At 46.3% G+C, this 15,375-nt stretch overlaps 1 pseudogene; it reads right to left on the minus strand.

The window, feature by feature from the left end:
* Positions 1-8,179: 8,179 nt before the first annotated feature.
* LOC120925196 lies at positions 8,180-8,314 on the minus strand (annotated as a pseudogene).
* Between the last annotated feature and the right edge of the window lie 7,061 nt (positions 8,315-15,375).

Raw genomic sequence — 15,375 nt, forward strand, 5'->3', positions numbered from 1 at the left:
ACTTCCTGGAATTGGCCTGGGTGGGGTCATACAGGAAGAGGAAGTGATAAAAAGGGAAACCAGAACAGGGTCAGGCCTTTAATAAACACATGGAGATCAGGTAAGCAGACAGACTTTGTTGCATATCCATGACAGTGTGGTTTGAACACCGTTTTCATATGCGGGCGCTACTCACGTATGTAAGCTCGTCGGGACGGGTGCTTTAAAAAGATTTTTTTTATTATTTACTTTGACACTGTTTAAAAAAATAAAAAATAAAAATTGGGTCACTTTTAATCCTATTACAAGGAATGTAAACATCCCTTGTAATAGAAAAAAGCATGACAGGTCCTCTTAAATGTGAGATCTGGGGTTAAAAATAATAATAATAAAATTTTTAATTAATAATAATAAAAAAAAAACTTGTCGTAGTGTTGTACGTCACCGCGTTTTGGACGGTCGGAATTTAGTCTAATAATATAATAGTTCACAGTGGAAGAGGAGGAGCAATGGTCTGCAGGAGTTATGCAGGGGAAGTGACTGTGATTATTAGTGTCTATCAGTTCTTCAAATGCTCAATTCATTCAACTAATTCTTAAAATATGATGGCAAAGTGATCGGTTCTATGGGCATCCCATAATCCCCAACCCCAACCAAGTTATATCCCCCAAATAAAACAAAACAAAACAATGCAAATGACATTGTCTCTGAGAGTGATATATGAAGGTCTGATGGCAGGGTGATATGGTGGATGTTAGTAACTAGTAGCAACCATCCGCTACAGGATTAAGTTAATTTTCATGGCAAAGAGAGGCTTCAGAAGCATTGTTAGGCGGGTGCGGGGGTTGCGGGCCGCACCCGGGTGACACCCGCCAGAGGGGTGACACCTGTGGGTAGCAGCACACACCTCTAACAGTGCCCGCTGCCCCCGATTAGCTGTGCCTTGGCCTGCGCCGCTGTGTACCTCAACGGCACGGACTGAAGCCGCCTCCCCCTCTGTTTACATCCACAGAGGAGGAGGAGCCTGCGCTCGAGGGACATACACACAGTGTGTGTAGTGCATCGCTGTTCTGAGGTATGTAAGGGGGGGCGTCTATACTGCTGGGGGGTCTGTACTACTGAGGGGGAGGGGTCTGTACTGAAAGGGGGTCTGTAATGCTGGGGGGTCTGCACTGGGGGGGGGTGCCTGAACTGATGGGTGGTGTGTAATGCTGGATTGTCTGCACTAGGGGGGATGTCTGTACTGAGGGGGGTCTGTACTGAGGGGGGGTCTGTAATGCTGGGGAGGTCTGCACTAGGGGGTGTCTGTACTGAGGGGGGTCTGCACTGCTGGGGGGTGTCTGTACTGAGGGGAGGTGTCTGTACTGAGGGGAGGTGTTTGTACTGAGGGGGGTCTGCACTTAGATGGGGTTGTCTGCACTTAGGTGGGGGGGGGGCTGTACTGATAGGGGTTTGCTAATTAGGTGGGGGTGTCTGTACTAATGGGGGCTCTGCACTTGGGTGGGGGTGTCTGTACTGATGGGGGTCTGCTCTTGGGTGGGGGTGTCTATTGTTAGTGGAGGGGGTCTGTAGTTAGTGGAGGGGGGTCTGTACTGCGGGAGGGGGGTCTCTAGGTAGTGGAGGGGGTCTGTAGTTAGTGGAGGGGGTCTGTAGTTAGTGGAGGGGGGTCTGTAGTTGGTCTAGGGGGTCTGTACTGCGGGAGGGGGGTCTGGACTATAGTTGGTGGGGGGGGAGGTGACACCAATTTTTTTTTCGCACCGGGTGACACCAACACTAGTGACGCCACTGATCACTCTTCATAACATTATGGAGTACTGTAAATGCAAATTGCCATCATAAAATCTAAGGCAGCAGACTTTGTGAAAAATGAATATTTGTGTTATTCTCAAAACTTTTGGCCACGGTTAAAGTTCTGCATCCTTGTCCTGAGCGCTGGGTGAACCTGTTCTGTTACTGGCTGTAGCTATCCTTGCACATTGTGCAAAAAAAATTAAAAAAATAAACTCACTATAAAACCCCCTTCTCCAGATCTCTGGGTTATAAGCGCCACCTTCAGGAGTAAGCCACTAGGCATAAAAACAAAAGCACAGCCTAGGAGCCACCCCTGACAACGGTCAAACCAATGAGCTGAAATTCAGCTTTAACTCTTCTCAGCTCTAGCCAAGGCTTTATATATCCTCTTTTTTAAATCCCAACCCAGGGAATTAGCTGAATATACCCCCAATAGGTTTCAGAGATCAATTACAGCCTGGTAGAAAGTAAAACCTTAAAAGGTTTGGGCCCTTCTGCACTCCAACAAAAAAAATATACTTTTGGCTGGAGTTCCACTTTAAGACCCTTTTTTTTGTGACATGCGATCTCTAATTCATATTGGTTTTCTTGGTTTTGGGCTCTACATTGGAACCTTGGTTTATGAGCATAATCCGTTCCAGGAGAATGCTTGTAATCCAAAGCACTCGCATATCAAAGCGAGTTTCTCCATAGAAGTTAATGGAAATGAAAATAATTTGTTCTGCATTAAAGCGGAGCTCCACCAAGGGAAAAAATAAAAATCTTAAATACTGCAAAAAAAAAAAAAAAAATTTTTTTTTATACATACCTGAACTGCCTGTTGCTAGGCAGATTGTCCCAATCTGCCACTTCCTGATCCGCGGTCAGTCTTCTTTCTTCTGCTCCTCGGCTGCCCCCTGTGGAATGGGGGAGCGGTGTCATCTGGGACCTTGTGTGTGTCCCAGGAGACATCATCCATTCACGTCGTACGGCTCGTGCATGCGCAGTAGGGAATCGGGCGGTGAAGCCGCAAGGCTTCACTTCCTGATTCCCTCACCGAGGATGGCAGCAGGGCAGCCGAGACACGAGCGTTTGCTCGGCTTCAGCTGCCGTCATTGTGGGCACTCTGGACAGGTAAGTCAGCTTTTTTTTTTTTTAAACCGGACCTCCGCTTTAACTTCTATGGCATGTGTAACGGCACCCCAAATGGGACAGGGGTTAACGCCGTTTAGGATATTCCATTCCCGAACCCAAGACAGCTACTGACACTCCACAGTCAGGCAGACGAACCCCAATAACGATACACACAGCTATGTTTGAGGTTCCACACGAATAGACCCTTTATTGAGAAAAATCAGGCTCTTATATACAGTTAGGATACTGCAGTCCAAATGAATAATGACCCAACTCCACCCACAACATCATACAATGGTTCCTAACAAGCCCCCTCAATACACATCTTTTAGTCAGACATTCTGACTCCGGCTCTGACATAATTTACATGAGCTAATTAACTACAACTGATAATTCAGACACCTGACCTTCAGGCTGTCTGCTAACTCACAATATCATCAATAGACTTTCACGCAATACAGGGTAAATTAGCACAAGCCATCCTAGGTTCATTTACATCACACCAGACAGACAGATGGCTTGAGTTGATGACATTAACATCTAACAGTGTGTGTCCCCACATTATGAACGAGTCACTTTTTTAATCAACCTGTTGAGTTCAGAATCAACAAACAGCAACCAGTTCTCACAGATATCCTGGAATATATTGTGGATAATAATTACATAATAGTCCCATCTCAGGTAGTCCAAGATATATTCTGACTGTCTATTATTTTCTGAATCATGCTACCTAAGAGCTTCTGGGTCCCACGGCCCTCCCGTTTACAGCATGCAATACCACAAGTGGCCAGAGGTGGGGGGTGCCAGAGAGCCCTGGAAATACTCGGGACAGCTCGGCTGAACTCTGAAAGGCTCGGGAATGGGGTATTTCTGTGTTTTTCCGAGTATTTCCAAATGGCTCTGATCCGAATTTACACAGCATTTTATATATTGTACATTCACCCTACCATATAAGGTTCCTATCACACATATTCTAGGGCAAATATAGACAGGAGCCATGTATGGGAGGAAACTGGAGCTTAAGGAGAACATGCAAACTCCATACAGATCTGGCCTGGCTGTAATTTGAACTAAGGAGCACTAGTGGTGCAAACCACTAGGCCAGTGTACCCCTCTTTAAATAGACTGTTTTTTGCTGGAGTTGTGTTTGGCTCTAGAAATAGTGGGCTAAGGCTCCGGAAAGTACTTGTAGGTGGGACAGCCATAGAGGGTGGAGGACATTGGTAAAAAAAAAACAATATTTACAAGATTGAAGGCAATGTCCTTTAAAAAAATAAAAATAAATTTCACTTCTTTTTTTTTTTATGAACAGAAAGCACCATCAAAATATGTTTTCTGTAGTAATTTGGAAATTCCAGTTAGATAAGTGTTTTAGGAGAGCGTCGTGTCCCCACTGCTAGTATGATGTGTATTCCAGGCGGGGCAGGTTGTCTTACATTTTATTAGTAATATAGGATATTTCAGTGGATGAGCTGTCCCGTCTACTGGCTCAGGCCATGAAGGAACTGCAAGTTCTGCCATTCACACTCTGCCACTATCCCCAGAGGATTAGGTGACAAATAGCAACAGCTTCTAGGAGTTATTGCCCAGGAGATGGTATCAGAGACGGTTTTCATTCATTTCTGGCAAAGATCTGGAATTCCATGGACCCCCATAACCCTAATAATAGAAACTCTTCCTGAATTTGAAGGATCAGTCTGACCATAACTGATATTTCCATACTGAACGATGTGACCAGGCAAGACCCTGCCACAGTGTGAGATTAAGAAAAAATTTAAGGAGGACACAGGATTCTCAAAGATACGGTTTGAGTGGCTCCAGTTGTGGATTGTGAGCAGAGAAATCTGTGTTTTGAGATTTTCCCAGATTTGGTAGTCCTGGATTGGGGCCTGGAGTTTGAAGATTCAAAAGAGTCTTGTTCTGAGCTTTTCCCAGGTTTGGTAGTCCTGGATTGGGGCCTGAAGTTTGAAGATTCCAAAGAGTCTTGTTCTGAGCTTTTCCCAGGTTTGGTAGTCCTGGATTGGGGCCTGGATTTTGAAGGTTCCAAAGATTCTTGTTCTGAGCTTTTCCCAGGTTTGGTACTCCTGGATTGGGGCCTGGAGTTTGAAGATTGCAAAGAGTCTTGTTCTGAGCTTTTCCGAGGTTTGGTAGTCCTGGATTGGGGCCTGGAGTTTGAAGATTCCAAAGAGTCTTGTTCTGAGCTTTTCCCAGGTTTGATAGTCCTGGATTAGGGCCTGGAGTTTGAAGATTCCAAAGAGTCTTGTTCTGAGCTTTTCCCAGGTTTGGTAGTCCTGGATTGGGGCCTGGAGTTTGAAGATTCCAAAGAGTATTGTTCTGAGCTTTTCCCAGGTTTGGTAGTCCCGGATTAGGGCCTGGAGTTTGAAGATTCCAAAGAGTCTTGTTCTGAACTTTTCCCAGGTTTGGTAGTTTTGGATTGGGGCCTGGAGTTTGAAGATTCCAAAGAGTCTTGGGTGAGACAGAACCTTCAATCCCATGTCCAGGATTTGCTAGATGACTGCAGCCTGTGTGAGTACATATGTGTGCAGAGTCGTTATTAGCCAGGCCCGAGGGTAGCTCAGGGCAGTTGCTGCCATTTAGAGACACAGTGTATGAATATAGCGGTATGCTTCAGCCAGGAAGGGTGACCTCCTTAAGAGACGTGACCCTATGTTGGAGGGACTTCTTGCCTATAGGACTGGAAGAGTCAGGACAGCTACGCGGGTCCGGAGAGAAAAAGCTGAAGTGACTAGCACGTCCAAGGGGGCTGGAGGAAGTCTTGAGTTCCCGAGGAGTGTGAGAGAACCCTATCTGGAGGCCAGGAGTGGGTCTGTACAGCAAGGTGCTGTGATAATAGGCTGAGTGAGCCTGAAGAATCCATGGTCTGGGAGACCAAGAACTGGCTTGACAACCCGAAGCTAGGGGTTGCTACATGCATGTTTTATTAGCACTGTATAGTTCATTTATGATGCATTATGAAGGACCAAGGCCTCTCCTCGCCCCCTTCCTCCTTGTGCATATTAGGAGAGCACAGGAATTTATCAACCCACAAGATCACCAATGTAAGGAACATTCTTCCCACTGATCACCAATGTAAGGAGCATTCTTCTCACTGATCACCAATGTAAGGGACATTCTTCCCACTGATCACCAATGTAAGGGACATTTTTCCCACTGATCACCAATGTAAGGGACATTCTTCTCACTGATCACCAATGTAAGGGACATTCTTCCCACTGATCACCAATGTAAGGGACATTCTTCCCACTGATCACCAATGTAAGGAACATTCTTCCCACTGATCACCAATGTAAGGAGCATTCTTCCCACTGATCACCAATGTAAGGAACATTCTTCCCACTGATCACCAATGTAAGGAACATTCTTCCCACTGATCACCAATGTAAGGGACATTCTTCTCACTGATCACCAATGTAAGGAGCATTCTTCCCACTGATCACCAATGTAAGGAGAATTCTTCCCACTGATCACCAATGTAAGGAACATTCTTCTCACTGATCACCAATTTTTTTTTCCCCTCACGCTATCAGTGTGAGGAGAAAAAATAGCCTATTACTGGCTCTATTTACACACATGATCAGCTGTCATTGGCTGACAGCTGATGCCATGGTATGGGATCGGGTTCGAACCCTTACTCTGATCTGTGATCCAGCCAGTCTCATAGACTAGCTGATCACAGAGTGCGCCGTGCACACCCTACAGGGTGTGCGCAGGCCGCTTGAACACGGGAGGACGTCCAGGGATGCCCTCCCAGCAATTCAGGTCCGCGCTGTAGCCGTCTTTCAGTTAAAGAAATAATAAAGCTGAAGATTAATCTGCTTATATTTCCCTGGTTCTTCCCTCCTCCTCACGAAGGGCTCTTTCACACGGACGTGTCCGTGTATGGACTCCGCTTTGCTCAGCAGGGACCTCTCCGTCGATCCCCGCTGAGCAGGCAGATGGCAGCTCCAATTCTGCACACTGTGCAGGAATGGACCTGTCAGAGCTCCGCTCTCCCCAATGGGGGATCCGATGTAGACGGACCGTAGAGTCCGTTTTCATCTGATCCGATCCACCAGACGGATGGAAAATAGGGTTTCCATCCGTCAGACTTTAGCGGATTGGAGCGGGTCGGATGTCAGCGGACATGGTCATTGGTCACTGCTGACATCCGTTGATCCATAGACCTGTATGGAGCATACATTCAGGTCCGCCTAAAAACCTAAACGGTCTGCCCATGTGAAAGGGGCCTTACATGATAATGACACTTTTTCTATTGAAAAGCCTGTGGCGTGCAAAACACAACCAAAAAACTTCACTCGGTGCAGGAAAAAATGTGCACACACATAAAGAGTGATACACAAAAAACCTTCGGGTGCATCGTCAAATGGTCCTTCGAAAAGGACCAAACTCTGATCCCCCGGGGCGTTAGGCTCCTGGCAGGGAAAAGAGTATTCTGTGGTCCATACAGCCAAAGCCATATGGACCCATCTTGGTCCAAGCAGCCGAAGCCACAAGGACCCAACATCCTCGGAGGGACTGCCGGAACAGAACCCTCCTCGGTGAGGCTCCCCCGAAGGGAGACCCCATGAGAGCAGGCGAACTAAGCCAGAAGGCCTTGTCCACCCACTCCCAAGACTTTCAGAGCGGGTCCGAGGACCAGCACCCTACTCGCCACACATAAAGTGCAGTGCACCAAACAAAAAAAAGACAAAAACGTGACAAACACAGGGGAAAATAAAAAAGAAAGTGGGGGAGAAGGACGGTGGGGAGAGGTGAGTGGAAAGTGACCATCGTGCAATACGTTGGCCGGCCCTCCGGCCAGGAAACAAAAAATCCTCTGGCCCTAGCCAAAAGGCCCGGCCCTAGAGGCAGGTGTGAAAAAGTGTGTGTGGAGATCAGTGACCTAAGGTGCCACATGATGAGTGCCCCTTTCAAACATTTGTGCAATGTATGGCACCCCTGGACTGCCACTCCAGGGGCACTATCTCCACAGGCTTTTCAACGGTCCCTGACCCGCGGTCCGGATCGGCAGCACCCTTCCCAGCCGGGAAGGTAGGAGAAGAGGTCGGGGAGAGCCCACCTAAGCAGGCTACTACCCACAACCTCCAACTCTCCCACCTAATTACATTCGGGAAATACTACCCGCCCCTCCCGGTAAAAGGAGGAGCAAGGGTTCTCTCCCGAACAACTGACTGGGGCAGACACCACCAAATCCAGGCCAAAGGCCAGGGACCCGGCCTCTTGGCTTCGACCTCATGCCTCTCTGTCCCGATCAGAAGGCTTTCACCTCCACGCCAACAGGTTAGCGTCCGCCGACTGCCATCCCGTTCCCCCTCTCAGGGTACTGGGGACATTCAGCATAGCACCACCTATTGGCAACTGATAAGAACAGATACTACTCTTGATCTTAGCCAAAAGGCCGAGAAGCGATGATAATCACACTTTTAAATTAAATATTGACGTTTTCATTACATATATTATTTTAGATCGAGTGATGGGTTTCTGTGCTTCTTTATGCAATGCATGAGCAGATCATGGCTGGTTGGAGGGGCTGGCAGGGTGCTGTACTTAGCTTTCTGAAACATCACAGCACCCAGCCTCTCAGTACTCCTCTTAGGAGTCTTCAGTCCTGATGCAAGCAGTGGACCGGCTTATAGGAGGAATTATGCAAATGTTAATACCTTGGTGGGTGGATGTCAGTCTGGAGGAGTGGGCGTTCCTATGAAGGGCTCATTTGCATGGTAATGCCCACATGTCTAGACTCCATGACCGGAAAGAGTGGGGCCAGGGGCAATCAGGCTGGGGAAGAAGGAGATAGATGATGCACGATGTCCTCCAGCCAGAAAATGAAACGGGCTCTTTCTTGCTGATAATGCACATTGGGAGACGCTCACAGTCAGGGCCGCCATCTGGAATCATGGGGCCCCTTACACAGCTTCAGGCATGGGCCCCCTGGAGCAGAGAACCGGGGGAGGGGGGGTGTTGCTGCCTCAAATTGAGAAGCGGGGGGGCTGACGCAAATTGAGCAACCCCCCTAATTGAGAAGCGGGGGGCGTGAACTGAGAAACGGGGGGGGGGGTTGCCCTGGGGACCTCTGGGCCCCTTACATGGGGTAGCCATCAAAAGATATATAACAAAATAACAAAAAGGGGGGGGTTGCCATCCGGGGACCTGAGGACCTCTGGGCCCTTTAATAAAAACAAAAAAATATATATCAGTTTTTTTAAATTATAAAAAAAGGGGGGGTTGCCATCCTGGGCCCTTTAATAAAAATAAAAAAAAAATAAAAAAATATATACAAAAATGTTTTAAAAACTCTTTTTTATAAAAAAAACAAAAGGGGGGGGGGGGGTTTGCCATCCAGGCCCCTGGGGACCTCCAGGCCTCTTACAAAAAAAGGGGGTTGCCATCCGGGCCCCTGGGGACCTCTGGGCCCTTAAATAAAAAGAAAAAATATATATATATAAAACAAAAATTGAAAACTATTTTTTATAAAAAAAAAATTGGAGGTTGCCATCCAGGGCCCTGGGGACCTTCAGGCCCCTTACAAAAAAGGGGGTTGCCATCCGGGCCCCTGGGGACCTCTGGGCCCGTTAATAAAAAGAAAAAAGAAAAAAATATATATATAAAACAAAAATTAAAAACTATTTTTTATAAAAAAAATGGGAGGTTGCCATCCAGGGCCCTGGGGACCTTCAGGCCCCTTACAAAAAAGGGGGTTGCCATCCGGGCCCCTGGGGACCTCTGGGCCCGTTAATAAAAAGAAAAAAAATATATATAAAACAAAAATTTAAACTATTTTTTATAAAAAAAATGGGAGGTTGCCATCCAGGGCCCTGGGGACCTTCAGGCCCCTTACAAAAAAGGGGGTTGCCATCTGGGCCCCTGGGGACCTCTGGGCCCTTTAATAAAAATAAAAAAGAAATAAAAAAATATATATATAAAACAAAAATTCAAAACTATTTTTTATAAAAAAAAAAATGGGAGGTTGCCATCCAGGACTCCATGACCGGAAAGAGTGGGGCCAGGGGCAATCAGGCTGGGGAAGAAGGAGATAGATGATGCTCAATGTCCTCCAGCCAGAAAATGAAACGGGCTCTTTCTTGCTGATAATGCACATTGGGAGACGCTCACAGTCAGGGCCGCCATCTGGAATCATGGGGCCCCTTACACAGCTTCAGGCATGGGCCCCCTGGAGCAGAGAACCGGGGGAGGGGGGGTGTTGCTGCCTCAAATTGAGAAGCGGGGGGGCTGACGCAAATTGAGCAACCCCCCTAATTGAGAAGCGGGGGGCGTGAACTGAGAAACGGGGGGGGGGGGTTGCCCTGGGGACCTCTGGGCCCCTTACATGGGGTAGCCATCAAAAGATATATAACAAAAAGGGGGGGTTGCCATCCGGGGACCTGAGGACCTCTGGGCCCTTTAATAAAAACAAAAAAATATATATCAGTTTTTTTAAATTATAAAAAAAGGGGGGGGTTGCCATCCTGGGCCCTTTAATAAAAAGAAAAAAGAAATAAAAAAATATATACAAAATTTTTTTAAAAACTCTTTTTTATAAAAAAAACAAAAGGGGGGGGGGGGGGGGTTTGCCATCCAGGCCCCTGGGGACCTCCAGGCCTCTTACAAAAAAAGGGGGTTGCCATCCGGGCCCCTGGGGACCTCTGGGCCCTTAAATAAAAAGAAAAAATATATATATATAAAACAAAAATTGAAAACTATTTTTTATAAAAAAAAAATTGGAGGTTGCCATCCAGGGCCCTGGGGACCTTCAGGCCCCTTACAAAAAAGGGGGTTGCCATCCGGGCCCCTGGGGACCTCTGGGCCCGTTAATAAAAAGAAAAAAGAAAAAAATATATATATAAAACAAAAATTAAAAACTATTTTTTATAAAAAAAATGGGAGGTTGCCATCCAGGGCCCTGGGGACCTTCAGGCCCCTTACAAAAAAGGGGGTTTCCATCCGGGCCCCTGGGGACCTCTGGGCCCGTTAATAAAAAGAAAAAAAATATATATAAAACAAAAATTTAAACTATTTTTTATAAAAAAAATGGGAGGTTGCCATCCAGGGCCCTGGGGACCTTCAGGCCCCTTACAAAAAAGGGGGTTGCCATCTGGGCCCCTGGGGACCTCTGGGCCCTTTAATAAAAATAAAAAAAGAAATAAAAAAATATATATATAAAACAAAAATTCAAAACTATTTTTTATAAAAAAAAAAATGGGAGGTTGCCATCCAGGGCCCTGGGGACCTTCAGGCCCCTTACAAAAAAAAAGGGGGGGTTGCCATCCGGGGACCTCTGGGCCCCTTACAAAAAAAAAGGGGGGGGGGTTGCCATCCGGGCCCCTTACAGGTGTTATGCCTGTAGCCCCCTGATGGCGGCCCTGCTCACAGTGTGCAGTGAAATCAGAGTCCAGCAGGGAAGTCGGCACAACTGTGCAGGACTGAAGGGCAAACTGGAGATCGGCTTTGCTAATCAACTCACATTGGATGTTTCTTGGCATGTCAAACTAATCCAGCCCCTCCATCATTCCAACATTTATAAACTGAAGAACAATGTAGCACTCAAATAGGGCCGACAAAAGGCACTATTAATAAAGAGGCCCCCCAAGGGAGGGGAAGGGGGGGTATATGTAAAATAAGCCGTGCTGTTCTCTTTTCCATCACTGTTACTAATTATATGATTCTGTTTATCTTATTTCCAAGAAAGGGGCCAACATTGGTACCGGCCATTGATCCCAACGCGGGATCATAGGGGGCATCTACCTGCTACGCTCATAAGATTAGTGTCATAGAACACTAATAGAATGACAATTGCGCGGTCATACAACACTGTACCCAAATGAAATGTTTATGCTTTTCCCCCTCACAAATAGAGCTTTCTTTTGGTGGTATTTGATCACCTCTGCATTTTTTATTTTTTGCTCTATAAACAAAAATAGAGCGACAATTTTGAAAGAAATTCAATATTTTTTACTTTTTGCTATAATAAATATCCCCCAAAAATATCTAAAAAAACATTTTATTTCCTCAGTTTAGGCCGATACGCATTCCTCTACATATTTTTGGTAAAAAAAAAATAAAAAATCGCAATAAGCGTTTATCGATTGGTTTGCGCAAAATTTCGAGCGTTTACAAAATATGGGATAGTTTTATGGCATTTTTATTAATTTTTTTTTTACTACTAATGGCGGCGATCAGTGATTTTTTATTCGTGACTGCGACATTATGGCAGACACTTTTGACACATTTTTGGGACCATTGTCATTTTCACAGCGAAAAGCGAGATTAAAAATGCACTGATTACTGTGAAAATGACAATGAAGGGGTTAACCACTAGGGGGCGCTAAAGGGTTAATTGTGCCCTAAGGGAGTGATTCTTACTGTAGGGGGGGCGGAGCTGGATGTGTGACGTCACTGATCGTCGTTCCCTATATCAGGGAACAGACGATCAGTGCCACTGCCACAGAGAAGAACGGGGAAGGTTTGTTTGCACTCACCTCTCCCCGTTCTTCAGTTCCTGTGACCCGATACCGGCGGCAATCGGGTCCCCCGGGCACGGTCACGGAGCTTCGGACCAGGTCGCGAACGTGCCGCCGGCGCCACGCTCGCGACCCACGGCTGGGTTCTTAAAGGGGACGTACATGTACGCCCTTGTGCCTAGCCAGCCGTGCCATTTTGTCGACGTATATCATCGTGCGGCGGTCCTTAAGTGGGTAACCCAGTTTTTCTCTACTCCAGTCCTCAAGGCGCCCCAACAGGTCAGGCTTCCAGGCTTTCTATTATTTTGTGGTTTGATCAGTTTCACTGCCTTAGTAATTACCACAGCTGTTTCATCTGAGGGAAATCCTGAAAACCTGGCCTGTTGGGGCGCCTTGAGGACTGGAGTTGAGAAACACTGGTTTAACCACTTGCCTACTGCGCACTTTCACCCTCTTCCTGCCCAAGCCAATTTTCAGCTTTCAGCGCTGTCACACTTTGAATGACAATTGCGCAGTCATACAACACTGTACCCACATGACATTTTTCTCACAAATAGAGCTTTCCTTTGGTGGCATTTCATCACCACTGGGGTTTTTATTTCTTGCTAATTAAACTATAAAGACTGAAAAATTTGAAGACAAATAAATAAAAATTCATAGTTTGTTATACAATTTTGTAAACAGGTAATTTTTCTCCTTCAGTGATGTGCGCTGATGAGGAGGCATTTATAGGCACTAATAGATGACACTGATGGGCACTGATTAGCAGCGCTGATGGGCACTGATTGGCGGCACTGGCACTAGGCATTGATAGGTGGCACTGATGGATGGCACTGATTGACAGCATTGGTGGGCTCTGATTGGCAGCACTAATGGACACTGATTGGCAGAACTGATGGGAACTGAAATATGACACTGGCACTGATAGGTGGAACTGATAGGCACTGATAGATGGCACTGATAGATGGCACTGATAGGTGACACTGGCACTAGGCATTGATAAGTGGCACTGATGGGCACTGATAGATGGCACTGATTGACAGCATTGGTGGGCACTAATTGGCAGCACTGATGGGCACTAAAATATGGCACTGGCACTAGACATTGATAGGTGAAACTGATGGGCACTGATAGATGGCACTGATGGGCACTGATAGGTGGCACTGGCACTAGGCATTGATAGGTGGCTCTGATTGACAGCATTGGTGGGCACTGATTGACAGCACTGACAGGTACTAATAGATGGCACTGGTAGGTGACACTGGCACTGGGCATTGATAGGTGGCACTGATAGATGCCAATGATTGGCAGTACTGGTGGTCACTGATCAGCCAGACTTGTGGGCACTGTTGGGACCGATGTCTCTGTAACAGAAGCCAGCTATTGGCTCTCTTTCCCCTCCTCATGCTGACAGTGTGAGGAGTGAGATGCTAAGTTCTTTCTGAATAAAGAACTCGCGCCCAAATGTAGAGCGGCGTAACGTATCGGAGATACGTTATGCCGGCCAGACAGATACGCCATTGTATCTGAATCCGGCCCAGTATGTATAATATAAACAATGCACATAAAAGCCACTTCTTGTTTGTTTTAATTTATTGTATATATAGATATATATATGTATAAAATAAACCACAGATGGTCAACGCATTTTGTTTAAGAGATACGCTTCTTCAGGACCCTGGTATCTGCTGGTACCCTTGATTGTATGAGATTGTGTACACAAAACAGTCTATTTTTTTTTAATTATTATTATTTTTTGTTTGTTTGTTTTTTTACTATAATTTATACACGTTTTGAATCCTGGAAAAATCTCTATTTACAAACTATAGGAGATAAAGCTTAAAATCTGATTGCTTATCAGGAGGGAGTACGGTCCGTTATTCAGCATTTACTATTTACTATATGTTGTGTATGTCTGGAGTGCTGAAGTCCCCTTTACACATTGTTGGACATTTTGAGAAGTGTCAGCATTTTAAACATTCACAAAGGCAGTTCCCATCCTTAAAAAAAAAAATATATATATATATATATATATATATATATATATATATATATATAGATCCATATCTATATATATTTTTTTTACAGACTTAAAACCTAAGTCTGGGTTCTGACTTGTGGGTTACTACAACCTGCATGCATGTTGTATGTTGGGGTGGTGAGTCATTCATTCTAAATGGTACTTTAATGCACCTGCAGTTTAGCAGGTAATATTCTACCGCCTGCCATGGTGCGCTGCCTTCAGGGCCGGCCTTTGGGGTGTGCGAGCTGTGCGGCCGCACAGGGCGCCATGGGCAACAGGGGCGCCGTGCGGCCATCGCAGCTTGCAGAATGTGAGTCGCAGTCAGTTACTCACATGATCATCACAGGAGTCCGACTCCTATGAGTCACAGCAGCAGGCGCTGCCAGGTCTCCCTACGTGCTGCCAGGCCCCCCTGCCCTGGGACTGGGTGAAGAGCAACGCATCGGTTGCGGCACATGAAAAAAATGGCTGCTTCCGGCCCCGAAAGGCACACTACACATGCGCCGCCGCTGCACGGGAAAGCCAGAAAACGCTCGGCTATACTCGGGCAGACGGCGCATGCGCAGTGGCGTCTCAGCGCCGGGCGGCGCCATTTTTAAATGCAAAGCCGCACCGTCCACTGGAAGGTAAGGCAATTTAGGTGACCAGGGGGCAAGGGGTGAAGATGGGGGGGCGCCACAGGATTAGCTCGCACAGGGCGCCTGAACACCTAAGGCCCTGGCTGCCTTAAATAACATGCACTTTTTTTGTTTTGGTAGAGCGTCCATACAAATGAATGGGCTGCCTTAGCACAACACATGTTATCACATGTCATGTAACACAACGTGAACCCAACCATGCTACCTGAATACTCTTTTGCAGGTTAAATCAATTAAATTGATTTAATTTAGGGTCTGACTGTGCATAGTATCTCACGGTGGAGTTGCAGCTCTAATTTAACTTGGTTATTGTATATATTCAATTTATAGAGCAGTTTCTTTTTTTTTTCTT

The sequence above is a fragment of the Rana temporaria genome, chromosome 1 (genome assembly GCF_905171775.1).
Source record: "Rana temporaria chromosome 1, aRanTem1.1, whole genome shotgun sequence".
Taxonomy (NCBI): domain Eukaryota; kingdom Metazoa; phylum Chordata; class Amphibia; order Anura; family Ranidae; genus Rana; species Rana temporaria.